Source organism: Aristolochia californica, unplaced genomic scaffold (assembly GCF_029961685.1).
Source record: "Aristolochia californica isolate CCGP_79_NKW_82.1479 unplaced genomic scaffold, dmAriCali1.0.hap1 SCAF_132, whole genome shotgun sequence".
In the NCBI taxonomy this organism is placed as follows: domain Eukaryota; kingdom Viridiplantae; phylum Streptophyta; class Magnoliopsida; order Piperales; family Aristolochiaceae; genus Aristolochia; species Aristolochia californica.
Window position 1 is genome coordinate 1 of NW_027181807.1, and position 12,380 is coordinate 12,380.

General features: G+C 43.6%; 25 non-coding genes across 25 annotated transcripts; all 25 read right to left on the bottom strand.

Moving 5' to 3' along the window:
• Positions 1–241: 241 nt before the first annotated feature.
• LOC137949197 (5S ribosomal RNA) lies at positions 242–360 on the bottom strand. The gene has a single exon (XR_011111735.1). It is a non-coding gene; the product is annotated as a 5S ribosomal RNA (ribosomal RNA).
• Positions 361–741: 381 nt separating this feature from the next.
• Positions 742–860, bottom strand: LOC137949264 (5S ribosomal RNA). The gene has a single exon (XR_011111795.1). It is a non-coding gene; the product is annotated as a 5S ribosomal RNA (ribosomal RNA).
• Positions 861–1,241: 381 nt separating this feature from the next.
• LOC137949276 (5S ribosomal RNA) lies at positions 1,242–1,360 on the bottom strand. The gene has a single exon (XR_011111806.1). It is a non-coding gene; the product is annotated as a 5S ribosomal RNA (ribosomal RNA).
• Positions 1,361–1,740: 380 nt separating this feature from the next.
• LOC137949288 (5S ribosomal RNA) lies at positions 1,741–1,859 on the bottom strand. The gene has a single exon (XR_011111817.1). It is a non-coding gene; the product is annotated as a 5S ribosomal RNA (ribosomal RNA).
• Positions 1,860–2,238: 379 nt separating this feature from the next.
• Positions 2,239–2,357, bottom strand: LOC137949299 (5S ribosomal RNA). Its single transcript, XR_011111828.1, has one exon. It is a non-coding gene; the product is annotated as a 5S ribosomal RNA (ribosomal RNA).
• Positions 2,358–2,737: 380 nt separating this feature from the next.
• Positions 2,738–2,856, bottom strand: LOC137949203 (5S ribosomal RNA). The gene has a single exon (XR_011111741.1). It is a non-coding gene; the product is annotated as a 5S ribosomal RNA (ribosomal RNA).
• A 380-nt stretch (positions 2,857–3,236) lies between these two features.
• Positions 3,237–3,355, bottom strand: LOC137949215 (5S ribosomal RNA). The gene has a single exon (XR_011111752.1). It is a non-coding gene; the product is annotated as a 5S ribosomal RNA (ribosomal RNA).
• A 380-nt stretch (positions 3,356–3,735) lies between these two features.
• Positions 3,736–3,854, bottom strand: LOC137949227 (5S ribosomal RNA). Its single transcript, XR_011111763.1, has one exon. It is a non-coding gene; the product is annotated as a 5S ribosomal RNA (ribosomal RNA).
• Positions 3,855–4,234: 380 nt separating this feature from the next.
• Positions 4,235–4,353, bottom strand: LOC137949240 (5S ribosomal RNA). The gene has a single exon (XR_011111774.1). It is a non-coding gene; the product is annotated as a 5S ribosomal RNA (ribosomal RNA).
• Positions 4,354–4,733: 380 nt separating this feature from the next.
• Positions 4,734–4,852, bottom strand: LOC137949251 (5S ribosomal RNA). The gene has a single exon (XR_011111785.1). It is a non-coding gene; the product is annotated as a 5S ribosomal RNA (ribosomal RNA).
• Positions 4,853–5,232: 380 nt separating this feature from the next.
• Positions 5,233–5,351, bottom strand: LOC137949259 (5S ribosomal RNA). Its single transcript, XR_011111790.1, has one exon. It is a non-coding gene; the product is annotated as a 5S ribosomal RNA (ribosomal RNA).
• A 380-nt stretch (positions 5,352–5,731) lies between these two features.
• Positions 5,732–5,850, bottom strand: LOC137949260 (5S ribosomal RNA). Its single transcript, XR_011111791.1, has one exon. It is a non-coding gene; the product is annotated as a 5S ribosomal RNA (ribosomal RNA).
• A 380-nt stretch (positions 5,851–6,230) lies between these two features.
• LOC137949261 (5S ribosomal RNA) lies at positions 6,231–6,349 on the bottom strand. Its single transcript, XR_011111792.1, has one exon. It is a non-coding gene; the product is annotated as a 5S ribosomal RNA (ribosomal RNA).
• Positions 6,350–6,729: 380 nt separating this feature from the next.
• Positions 6,730–6,848, bottom strand: LOC137949262 (5S ribosomal RNA). The gene has a single exon (XR_011111793.1). It is a non-coding gene; the product is annotated as a 5S ribosomal RNA (ribosomal RNA).
• Positions 6,849–7,228: 380 nt separating this feature from the next.
• On the bottom strand, positions 7,229–7,347 carry LOC137949263 (5S ribosomal RNA). The gene has a single exon (XR_011111794.1). It is a non-coding gene; the product is annotated as a 5S ribosomal RNA (ribosomal RNA).
• Positions 7,348–7,727: 380 nt separating this feature from the next.
• Positions 7,728–7,846, bottom strand: LOC137949265 (5S ribosomal RNA). Its single transcript, XR_011111796.1, has one exon. It is a non-coding gene; the product is annotated as a 5S ribosomal RNA (ribosomal RNA).
• Positions 7,847–8,226: 380 nt separating this feature from the next.
• LOC137949266 (5S ribosomal RNA) lies at positions 8,227–8,345 on the bottom strand. Its single transcript, XR_011111797.1, has one exon. It is a non-coding gene; the product is annotated as a 5S ribosomal RNA (ribosomal RNA).
• Positions 8,346–8,725: 380 nt separating this feature from the next.
• LOC137949267 (5S ribosomal RNA) lies at positions 8,726–8,844 on the bottom strand. The gene has a single exon (XR_011111798.1). It is a non-coding gene; the product is annotated as a 5S ribosomal RNA (ribosomal RNA).
• A 382-nt stretch (positions 8,845–9,226) lies between these two features.
• On the bottom strand, positions 9,227–9,345 carry LOC137949268 (5S ribosomal RNA). Its single transcript, XR_011111799.1, has one exon. It is a non-coding gene; the product is annotated as a 5S ribosomal RNA (ribosomal RNA).
• Positions 9,346–9,725: 380 nt separating this feature from the next.
• LOC137949270 (5S ribosomal RNA) lies at positions 9,726–9,844 on the bottom strand. The gene has a single exon (XR_011111800.1). It is a non-coding gene; the product is annotated as a 5S ribosomal RNA (ribosomal RNA).
• Positions 9,845–10,226: 382 nt separating this feature from the next.
• Positions 10,227–10,345, bottom strand: LOC137949271 (5S ribosomal RNA). Its single transcript, XR_011111801.1, has one exon. It is a non-coding gene; the product is annotated as a 5S ribosomal RNA (ribosomal RNA).
• A 380-nt stretch (positions 10,346–10,725) lies between these two features.
• On the bottom strand, positions 10,726–10,844 carry LOC137949272 (5S ribosomal RNA). The gene has a single exon (XR_011111802.1). It is a non-coding gene; the product is annotated as a 5S ribosomal RNA (ribosomal RNA).
• A 380-nt stretch (positions 10,845–11,224) lies between these two features.
• On the bottom strand, positions 11,225–11,343 carry LOC137949273 (5S ribosomal RNA). Its single transcript, XR_011111803.1, has one exon. It is a non-coding gene; the product is annotated as a 5S ribosomal RNA (ribosomal RNA).
• A 380-nt stretch (positions 11,344–11,723) lies between these two features.
• LOC137949274 (5S ribosomal RNA) lies at positions 11,724–11,842 on the bottom strand. The gene has a single exon (XR_011111804.1). It is a non-coding gene; the product is annotated as a 5S ribosomal RNA (ribosomal RNA).
• Positions 11,843–12,222: 380 nt separating this feature from the next.
• On the bottom strand, positions 12,223–12,341 carry LOC137949275 (5S ribosomal RNA). The gene has a single exon (XR_011111805.1). It is a non-coding gene; the product is annotated as a 5S ribosomal RNA (ribosomal RNA).
• Between the last annotated feature and the right edge of the window lie 39 nt (positions 12,342–12,380).

The window sequence follows — 12,380 nt, forward strand, 5'->3', positions numbered from 1 at the left end:
ACAATGAGCGCCATTAAACAATAAAACTGAACCGAACTGCATTCATGACGGGTTAAACAAATCAAAATCATACTTTTTTTTTTTTTCCTTTTTCCTCCTGCTCTTCTACCCGAACGATTCGAACCCTTAAAAAACATAAAACAAAGTGTATGTGCAAAAACGTGTTTCGCCGCCCCTAACCGCGGCCTTGTGAGGGGCAAATTAGCAGGCAGCACAGGAACAAAGGGCAAAAAAAAAAAAAGGGGTGCAACACGAGGACTTCCCAGGAGGTCACCCATCCTAGTACTACTCTCGCCCAAGCGCGCTTAACTTCGGAGTTCTGATGGGATCCGGTGCATTAGTGCTGGTATGATCGCACCCGTTTCTGTTACCCTCTCCATCCTACCAATCCCTTCCCCGGCTTCACTCTCCCCCACGTTCTTTTCCACATTCCTACATCAAATAAAATAGAAAATTAAAATCCAACTCACGCAAAAATCGAGATATATAAAAAATTTTGACAATGAGCGCCATTAAACAATAAAACTGAACCGAACTGCATTCATGACGGGTTAAACAAATCAAAATCATACTTTTTTTTTTTTTTCCTTTTTCCTCCTGCTCTTCTACCCGAACGATTCGAACCCTTAAAAAACATAAAACAAACTGTATGTGCAAAAACGTGTTTCGCCGCCCCTAACCGCGGCCTTGTGAGGGGCAAATTAGCAGGCAGCACAGGAACAAAGGGCAAAAAAAAAAAAAGGGGTGCAACACGAGGACTTCCCAGGAGGTCACCCATCCTAGTACTACTCTCGCCCAAGCGCGCTTAACTTCGGAGTTCTGATGGGATCCGGTGCATTAGTGCTGGTATGATCGCACCCGTTTCTGTTACCCTCTCCATCCTACCAATCCCTTCCCCGGCTTCACTCTCCCCCACGTTCTTTTCCACATTCCTACATCAAATAAAATAGAAAATTAAAATCCAACTCACGCAAAAATCGAGATATATAAAAAATTTTGACAATGAGCGCCATTAAACAATAAAACTGAACCGAACTGCATTCATGACGGGTTAAACAAATCAAAATCATACTTTTTTTTTTTTTCCTTTTTCCTCCTGCTCTTCTACCCGAACGATTCGAACCCTTAAAAAACATAAAACAAAACTGTATGTGCAAAAACGTGTTTCGCCGCCCCTAACCGCGGCCTTGTGAGGGGCAAATTAGCAGGCAGCACAGGAACAAAGGGCAAAAAAAAAAAAAGGGGTGCAACACGAGGACTTCCCAGGAGGTCACCCATCCTAGTACTACTCTCGCCCAAGCGCGCTTAACTTCGGAGTTCTGATGGGATCCGGTGCATTAGTGCTGGTATGATCGCACCCGTTTCTGTTACCCTCTCCATCCTACCAATCCCTTCCCCGGCTTCACTCTCCCCCACGTTCTTTTCCACATTCCTACATCAAATAAAATAGAAAATTAAAATCCAACTCACGCAAAAATCGAGATATATAAAAAATTTTGACAATGAGCGCCATTAAACAATAAAACTGAACCGAACTGCATTCATGACGGGTTAAACAAATCAAAATCATACTTTTTTTTTTTTTCCTTTTTCCTCCTGCTCTTCTACCCGAACGATTCGAACCCTTAAAAAACATAAAACAAACTGTATGTGCAAAAACGTGTTTCGCCGCCCCTAACCGCGGCCTTGTGAGGGGCAAATTAGCAGGCAGCACAGGAACAAAGGGCAAAAAAAAAAAAAGGGGTGCAACACGAGGACTTCCCAGGAGGTCACCCATCCTAGTACTACTCTCGCCCAAGCGCGCTTAACTTCGGAGTTCTGATGGGATCCGGTGCATTAGTGCTGGTATGATCGCACCCGTTTCTGTTACCCTCTCCATCCTACCAATCCCTTCCCCGGCTTCACTCTCCCCCACGTTCTTTTCCACATTCCTACATCAAATAAAATAGAAAATTAAAATCCAACTCACGCAAAAATCGAGATATATAAAAAATTTTGACAATGAGCGCCATTAAACAATAAAACTGAACCGAACTGCATTCATGACGGGTTAAACAAATCAAAATCATACTTTTTTTTTTTTCCTTTTTCCTCCTGCTCTTCTACCCGAACGATTCGAACCCTTAAAAAACATAAAACAAACTGTATGTGCAAAAACGTGTTTCGCCGCCCCTAACCGCGGCCTTGTGAGGGGCAAATTAGCAGGCAGCACAGGAACAAAGGGCAAAAAAAAAAAAAGGGGTGCAACACGAGGACTTCCCAGGAGGTCACCCATCCTAGTACTACTCTCGCCCAAGCGCGCTTAACTTCGGAGTTCTGATGGGATCCGGTGCATTAGTGCTGGTATGATCGCACCCGTTTCTGTTACCCTCTCCATCCTACCAATCCCTTCCCCGGCTTCACTCTCCCCCACGTTCTTTTCCACATTCCTACATCAAATAAAATAGAAAATTAAAATCCAACTCACGCAAAAATCGAGATATATAAAAAATTTTGACAATGAGCGCCATTAAACAATAAAACTGAACCGAACTGCATTCATGACGGGTTAAACAAATCAAAATCATACTTTTTTTTTTTTTCCTTTTTCCTCCTGCTCTTCTACCCGAACGATTCGAACCCTTAAAAAACATAAAACAAACTGTATGTGCAAAAACGTGTTTCGCCGCCCCTAACCGCGGCCTTGTGAGGGGCAAATTAGCAGGCAGCACAGGAACAAAGGGCAAAAAAAAAAAAAGGGGTGCAACACGAGGACTTCCCAGGAGGTCACCCATCCTAGTACTACTCTCGCCCAAGCGCGCTTAACTTCGGAGTTCTGATGGGATCCGGTGCATTAGTGCTGGTATGATCGCACCCGTTTCTGTTACCCTCTCCATCCTACCAATCCCTTCCCCGGCTTCACTCTCCCCCACGTTCTTTTCCACATTCCTACATCAAATAAAATAGAAAATTAAAATCCAACTCACGCAAAAATCGAGATATATAAAAAATTTTGACAATGAGCGCCATTAAACAATAAAACTGAACCGAACTGCATTCATGACGGGTTAAACAAATCAAAATCATACTTTTTTTTTTTTTCCTTTTTCCTCCTGCTCTTCTACCCGAACGATTCGAACCCTTAAAAAACATAAAACAAACTGTATGTGCAAAAACGTGTTTCGCCGCCCCTAACCGCGGCCTTGTGAGGGGCAAATTAGCAGGCAGCACAGGAACAAAGGGCAAAAAAAAAAAAAGGGGTGCAACACGAGGACTTCCCAGGAGGTCACCCATCCTAGTACTACTCTCGCCCAAGCGCGCTTAACTTCGGAGTTCTGATGGGATCCGGTGCATTAGTGCTGGTATGATCGCACCCGTTTCTGTTACCCTCTCCATCCTACCAATCCCTTCCCCGGCTTCACTCTCCCCCACGTTCTTTTCCACATTCCTACATCAAATAAAATAGAAAATTAAAATCCAACTCACGCAAAAATCGAGATATATAAAAAATTTTGACAATGAGCGCCATTAAACAATAAAACTGAACCGAACTGCATTCATGACGGGTTAAACAAATCAAAATCATACTTTTTTTTTTTTTCCTTTTTCCTCCTGCTCTTCTACCCGAACGATTCGAACCCTTAAAAAACATAAAACAAACTGTATGTGCAAAAACGTGTTTCGCCGCCCCTAACCGCGGCCTTGTGAGGGGCAAATTAGCAGGCAGCACAGGAACAAAGGGCAAAAAAAAAAAAAGGGGTGCAACACGAGGACTTCCCAGGAGGTCACCCATCCTAGTACTACTCTCGCCCAAGCGCGCTTAACTTCGGAGTTCTGATGGGATCCGGTGCATTAGTGCTGGTATGATCGCACCCGTTTCTGTTACCCTCTCCATCCTACCAATCCCTTCCCCGGCTTCACTCTCCCCCACGTTCTTTTCCACATTCCTACATCAAATAAAATAGAAAATTAAAATCCAACTCACGCAAAAATCGAGATATATAAAAAATTTTGACAATGAGCGCCATTAAACAATAAAACTGAACCGAACTGCATTCATGACGGGTTAAACAAATCAAAATCATACTTTTTTTTTTTTTCCTTTTTCCTCCTGCTCTTCTACCCGAACGATTCGAACCCTTAAAAAACATAAAACAAACTGTATGTGCAAAAACGTGTTTCGCCGCCCCTAACCGCGGCCTTGTGAGGGGCAAATTAGCAGGCAGCACAGGAACAAAGGGCAAAAAAAAAAAAAGGGGTGCAACACGAGGACTTCCCAGGAGGTCACCCATCCTAGTACTACTCTCGCCCAAGCGCGCTTAACTTCGGAGTTCTGATGGGATCCGGTGCATTAGTGCTGGTATGATCGCACCCGTTTCTGTTACCCTCTCCATCCTACCAATCCCTTCCCCGGCTTCACTCTCCCCCACGTTCTTTTCCACATTCCTACATCAAATAAAATAGAAAATTAAAATCCAACTCACGCAAAAATCGAGATATATAAAAAATTTTGACAATGAGCGCCATTAAACAATAAAACTGAACCGAACTGCATTCATGACGGGTTAAACAAATCAAAATCATACTTTTTTTTTTTTTCCTTTTTCCTCCTGCTCTTCTACCCGAACGATTCGAACCCTTAAAAAACATAAAACAAACTGTATGTGCAAAAACGTGTTTCGCCGCCCCTAACCGCGGCCTTGTGAGGGGCAAATTAGCAGGCAGCACAGGAACAAAGGGCAAAAAAAAAAAAAGGGGTGCAACACGAGGACTTCCCAGGAGGTCACCCATCCTAGTACTACTCTCGCCCAAGCGCGCTTAACTTCGGAGTTCTGATGGGATCCGGTGCATTAGTGCTGGTATGATCGCACCCGTTTCTGTTACCCTCTCCATCCTACCAATCCCTTCCCCGGCTTCACTCTCCCCCACGTTCTTTTCCACATTCCTACATCAAATAAAATAGAAAATTAAAATCCAACTCACGCAAAAATCGAGATATATAAAAAATTTTGACAATGAGCGCCATTAAACAATAAAACTGAACCGAACTGCATTCATGACGGGTTAAACAAATCAAAATCATACTTTTTTTTTTTTTCCTTTTTCCTCCTGCTCTTCTACCCGAACGATTCGAACCCTTAAAAAACATAAAACAAACTGTATGTGCAAAAACGTGTTTCGCCGCCCCTAACCGCGGCCTTGTGAGGGGCAAATTAGCAGGCAGCACAGGAACAAAGGGCAAAAAAAAAAAAAGGGGTGCAACACGAGGACTTCCCAGGAGGTCACCCATCCTAGTACTACTCTCGCCCAAGCGCGCTTAACTTCGGAGTTCTGATGGGATCCGGTGCATTAGTGCTGGTATGATCGCACCCGTTTCTGTTACCCTCTCCATCCTACCAATCCCTTCCCCGGCTTCACTCTCCCCCACGTTCTTTTCCACATTCCTACATCAAATAAAATAGAAAATTAAAATCCAACTCACGCAAAAATCGAGATATATAAAAAATTTTGACAATGAGCGCCATTAAACAATAAAACTGAACCGAACTGCATTCATGACGGGTTAAACAAATCAAAATCATACTTTTTTTTTTTTTCCTTTTTCCTCCTGCTCTTCTACCCGAACGATTCGAACCCTTAAAAAACATAAAACAAACTGTATGTGCAAAAACGTGTTTCGCCGCCCCTAACCGCGGCCTTGTGAGGGGCAAATTAGCAGGCAGCACAGGAACAAAGGGCAAAAAAAAAAAAAGGGGTGCAACACGAGGACTTCCCAGGAGGTCACCCATCCTAGTACTACTCTCGCCCAAGCGCGCTTAACTTCGGAGTTCTGATGGGATCCGGTGCATTAGTGCTGGTATGATCGCACCCGTTTCTGTTACCCTCTCCATCCTACCAATCCCTTCCCCGGCTTCACTCTCCCCCACGTTCTTTTCCACATTCCTACATCAAATAAAATAGAAAATTAAAATCCAACTCACGCAAAAATCGAGATATATAAAAAATTTTGACAATGAGCGCCATTAAACAATAAAACTGAACCGAACTGCATTCATGACGGGTTAAACAAATCAAAATCATACTTTTTTTTTTTTTCCTTTTTCCTCCTGCTCTTCTACCCGAACGATTCGAACCCTTAAAAAACATAAAACAAACTGTATGTGCAAAAACGTGTTTCGCCGCCCCTAACCGCGGCCTTGTGAGGGGCAAATTAGCAGGCAGCACAGGAACAAAGGGCAAAAAAAAAAAAAGGGGTGCAACACGAGGACTTCCCAGGAGGTCACCCATCCTAGTACTACTCTCGCCCAAGCGCGCTTAACTTCGGAGTTCTGATGGGATCCGGTGCATTAGTGCTGGTATGATCGCACCCGTTTCTGTTACCCTCTCCATCCTACCAATCCCTTCCCCGGCTTCACTCTCCCCCACGTTCTTTTCCACATTCCTACATCAAATAAAATAGAAAATTAAAATCCAACTCACGCAAAAATCGAGATATATAAAAAATTTTGACAATGAGCGCCATTAAACAATAAAACTGAACCGAACTGCATTCATGACGGGTTAAACAAATCAAAATCATACTTTTTTTTTTTTTCCTTTTTCCTCCTGCTCTTCTACCCGAACGATTCGAACCCTTAAAAAACATAAAACAAACTGTATGTGCAAAAACGTGTTTCGCCGCCCCTAACCGCGGCCTTGTGAGGGGCAAATTAGCAGGCAGCACAGGAACAAAGGGCAAAAAAAAAAAAAGGGGTGCAACACGAGGACTTCCCAGGAGGTCACCCATCCTAGTACTACTCTCGCCCAAGCGCGCTTAACTTCGGAGTTCTGATGGGATCCGGTGCATTAGTGCTGGTATGATCGCACCCGTTTCTGTTACCCTCTCCATCCTACCAATCCCTTCCCCGGCTTCACTCTCCCCCACGTTCTTTTCCACATTCCTACATCAAATAAAATAGAAAATTAAAATCCAACTCACGCAAAAATCGAGATATATAAAAAATTTTGACAATGAGCGCCATTAAACAATAAAACTGAACCGAACTGCATTCATGACGGGTTAAACAAATCAAAATCATACTTTTTTTTTTTTTCCTTTTTCCTCCTGCTCTTCTACCCGAACGATTCGAACCCTTAAAAAACATAAAACAAACTGTATGTGCAAAAACGTGTTTCGCCGCCCCTAACCGCGGCCTTGTGAGGGGCAAATTAGCAGGCAGCACAGGAACAAAGGGCAAAAAAAAAAAAAGGGGTGCAACACGAGGACTTCCCAGGAGGTCACCCATCCTAGTACTACTCTCGCCCAAGCGCGCTTAACTTCGGAGTTCTGATGGGATCCGGTGCATTAGTGCTGGTATGATCGCACCCGTTTCTGTTACCCTCTCCATCCTACCAATCCCTTCCCCGGCTTCACTCTCCCCCACGTTCTTTTCCACATTCCTACATCAAATAAAATAGAAAATTAAAATCCAACTCACGCAAAAATCGAGATATATAAAAAATTTTGACAATGAGCGCCATTAAACAATAAAACTGAACCGAACTGCATTCATGACGGGTTAAACAAATCAAAATCATACTTTTTTTTTTTTTCCTTTTTCCTCCTGCTCTTCTACCCGAACGATTCGAACCCTTAAAAAACATAAAACAAACTGTATGTGCAAAAACGTGTTTCGCCGCCCCTAACCGCGGCCTTGTGAGGGGCAAATTAGCAGGCAGCACAGGAACAAAGGGCAAAAAAAAAAAAAGGGGTGCAACACGAGGACTTCCCAGGAGGTCACCCATCCTAGTACTACTCTCGCCCAAGCGCGCTTAACTTCGGAGTTCTGATGGGATCCGGTGCATTAGTGCTGGTATGATCGCACCCGTTTCTGTTACCCTCTCCATCCTACCAATCCCTTCCCCGGCTTCACTCTCCCCCACGTTCTTTTCCACATTCCTACATCAAATAAAATAGAAAATTAAAATCCAACTCACGCAAAAATCGAGATATATAAAAAATTTTGACAATGAGCGCCATTAAACAATAAAACTGAACCGAACTGCATTCATGACGGGTTAAACAAATCAAAATCATACTTTTTTTTTTTTTCCTTTTTCCTCCTGCTCTTCTACCCGAACGATTCGAACCCTTAAAAAACATAAAACAAACTGTATGTGCAAAAACGTGTTTCGCCGCCCCTAACCGCGGCCTTGTGAGGGGCAAATTAGCAGGCAGCACAGGAACAAAGGGCAAAAAAAAAAAAAGGGGTGCAACACGAGGACTTCCCAGGAGGTCACCCATCCTAGTACTACTCTCGCCCAAGCGCGCTTAACTTCGGAGTTCTGATGGGATCCGGTGCATTAGTGCTGGTATGATCGCACCCGTTTCTGTTACCCTCTCCATCCTACCAATCCCTTCCCCGGCTTCACTCTCCCCCACGTTCTTTTCCACATTCCTACATCAAATAAAATAGAAAATTAAAATCCAACTCACGCAAAAATCGAGATATATAAAAAATTTTGACAATGAGCGCCATTAAACAATAAAACTGAACCGAACTGCATTCATGACGGGTTAAACAAATCAAAATCATACTTTTTTTTTTTTTCCTTTTTCCTCCTGCTCTTCTACCCGAACGATTCGAACCCTTAAAAAACATAAAACAAACTGTATGTGCAAAAACGTGTTTCGCCGCCCCTAACCGCGGCCTTGTGAGGGGCAAATTAGCAGGCAGCACAGGAACAAAGGGCAAAAAAAAAAAAAGGGGTGCAACACGAGGACTTCCCAGGAGGTCACCCATCCTAGTACTACTCTCGCCCAAGCGCGCTTAACTTCGGAGTTCTGATGGGATCCGGTGCATTAGTGCTGGTATGATCGCACCCGTTTCTGTTACCCTCTCCATCCTACCAATCCCTTCCCCGGCTTCACTCTCCCCCACGTTCTTTTCCACATTCCTACATCAAATAAAATAGAAAATTAAAATCCAACTCACGCAAAAATCGAGATATATAAAAAATTTTGACAATGAGCGCCATTAAACAATAAAACTGAACCGAACTGCATTCATGACGGGTTAAACAAATCAAAATCATACTTTTTTTTTTTTTTTCCTTTTTCCTCCTGCTCTTCTACCCGAACGATTCGAACCCTTAAAAAACATAAAACAAACTGTATGTGCAAAAACGTGTTTCGCCGCCCCTAACCGCGGCCTTGTGAGGGGCAAATTAGCAGGCAGCACAGGAACAAAGGGCAAAAAAAAAAAAAGGGGTGCAACACGAGGACTTCCCAGGAGGTCACCCATCCTAGTACTACTCTCGCCCAAGCGCGCTTAACTTCGGAGTTCTGATGGGATCCGGTGCATTAGTGCTGGTATGATCGCACCCGTTTCTGTTACCCTCTCCATCCTACCAATCCCTTCCCCGGCTTCACTCTCCCCCACGTTCTTTTCCACATTCCTACATCAAATAAAATAGAAAATTAAAATCCAACTCACGCAAAAATCGAGATATATAAAAAATTTTGACAATGAGCGCCATTAAACAATAAAACTGAACCGAACTGCATTCATGACGGGTTAAACAAATCAAAATCATACTTTTTTTTTTTTTCCTTTTTCCTCCTGCTCTTCTACCCGAACGATTCGAACCCTTAAAAAACATAAAACAAAGTGTATGTGCAAAAACGTGTTTCGCCGCCCCTAACCGCGGCCTTGTGAGGGGCAAATTAGCAGGCAGCACAGGAACAAAGGGCAAAAAAAAAAAAAGGGGTGCAACACGAGGACTTCCCAGGAGGTCACCCATCCTAGTACTACTCTCGCCCAAGCGCGCTTAACTTCGGAGTTCTGATGGGATCCGGTGCATTAGTGCTGGTATGATCGCACCCGTTTCTGTTACCCTCTCCATCCTACCAATCCCTTCCCCGGCTTCACTCTCCCCCACGTTCTTTTCCACATTCCTACATCAAATAAAATAGAAAATTAAAATCCAACTCACGCAAAAATCGAGATATATAAAAAATTTTGACAATGAGCGCCATTAAACAATAAAACTGAACCGAACTGCATTCATGACGGGTTAAACAAATCAAAATCATACTTTTTTTTTTTTTTTCCTTTTTCCTCCTGCTCTTCTACCCGAACGATTCGAACCCTTAAAAAACATAAAACAAACTGTATGTGCAAAAACGTGTTTCGCCGCCCCTAACCGCGGCCTTGTGAGGGGCAAATTAGCAGGCAGCACAGGAACAAAGGGCAAAAAAAAAAAAAGGGGTGCAACACGAGGACTTCCCAGGAGGTCACCCATCCTAGTACTACTCTCGCCCAAGCGCGCTTAACTTCGGAGTTCTGATGGGATCCGGTGCATTAGTGCTGGTATGATCGCACCCGTTTCTGTTACCCTCTCCATCCTACCAATCCCTTCCCCGGCTTCACTCTCCCCCACGTTCTTTTCCACATTCCTACATCAAATAAAATAGAAAATTAAAATCCAACTCACGCAAAAATCGAGATATATAAAAAATTTTGACAATGAGCGCCATTAAACAATAAAACTGAACCGAACTGCATTCATGACGGGTTAAACAAATCAAAATCATACTTTTTTTTTTTTTCCTTTTTCCTCCTGCTCTTCTACCCGAACGATTCGAACCCTTAAAAAACATAAAACAAAGTGTATGTGCAAAAACGTGTTTCGCCGCCCCTAACCGCGGCCTTGTGAGGGGCAAATTAGCAGGCAGCACAGGAACAAAGGGCAAAAAAAAAAAAAGGGGTGCAACACGAGGACTTCCCAGGAGGTCACCCATCCTAGTACTACTCTCGCCCAAGCGCGCTTAACTTCGGAGTTCTGATGGGATCCGGTGCATTAGTGCTGGTATGATCGCACCCGTTTCTGTTACCCTCTCCATCCTACCAATCCCTTCCCCGGCTTCACTCTCCCCCACGTTCTTTTCCACATTCCTACATCAAATAAAATAGAAAATTAAAATCCAACTCACGCAAAAATCGAGATATATAAAAAATTTTGACAATGAGCGCCATTAAACAATAAAACTGAACCGAACTGCATTCATGACGGGTTAAACAAATCAAAATCATACTTTTTTTTTTTTTCCTTTTTCCTCCTGCTCTTCTACCCGAACGATTCGAACCCTTAAAAAACATAAAACAAAGTGTATGTGCAAAAACGTGTTTCGCCGCCCCTAACCGCGGCCTTGTGAGGGGCAAATTAGCAGGCAGCACAGGAACAAAGGGCAAAAAAAAAAAAAGGGGTGCAACACGAGGACTTCCCAGGAGGTCACCCATCCTAGTACTACTCTCGCCCAAGCGCGCTTAACTTCGGAGTTCTGATGGGATCCGGTGCATTAGTGCTGGTATGATCGCACCCGTTTCTGTTACCCTCTCCATCCTACCAATCCCTTCCCCGGCTTCACTCTCCCCCACGTTCTTTTCCACATTCCTACATCAAATAAAATAGAAAATTAAAATCCAACTCACGCAAAAATCGAGATATATAAAAAATTTTGACAATGAGCGCCATTAAACAATAAAACTGAACCGAACTGCATTCATGACGGGTTAAACAAATCAAAATCATACTTTTTTTTTTTTTCCTTTTTCCTCCTGCTCTTCTACCCGAACGATTCGAACCCTTAAAAAACATAAAACAAACTGTATGTGCAAAAACGTGTTTCGCCGCCCCTAACCGCGGCCTTGTGAGGGGCAAATTAGCAGGCAGCACAGGAACAAAGGGCAAAAAAAAAAAAAGGGGTGCAACACGAGGACTTCCCAGGAGGTCACCCATCCTAGTACTACTCTCGCCCAAGCGCGCTTAACTTCGGAGTTCTGATGGGATCCGGTGCATTAGTGCTGGTATGATCGCACCCGTTTCTGTTACCCTCTCCATCCTACCAATCCCTTCCCCGGCTTCACTCTCCCCCACGTTCTTTTCCACATTCCTACATCAAATAAAATAGAAAATTAAAATCCAACTCACGCAAAAATCGAGATATATAAAAAATTTTGACAATGAGCGCCATTAAACAATAAAACTGAACCGAACTGCATTCATGACGGGTTAAACAAATCAAAATCATACTTTTTTTTTTTTTCCTTTTTCCTCCTGCTCTTCTACCCGAACGATTCGAACCCTTAAAAAACATAAAACAAAGTGTATGTGCAAAAACGTGTTTCGCCGCCCCTAACCGCGGCCTTGTGAGGGGCAAATTAGCAGGCAGCACAGGAACAAAGGGCAAAAAAAAAAAAAGGGGTGCAACACGAGGACTTCCCAGGAGGTCACCCATCCTAGTACTACTCTCGCCCAAGCGCGCTTAACTTCGGAGTTCTGATGGGATCCGGTGCATTAGTGCTGGTATGATCGCACCCGTTTCTGTTACCCTCTCCATCCTACCAATCCCTTCCCCG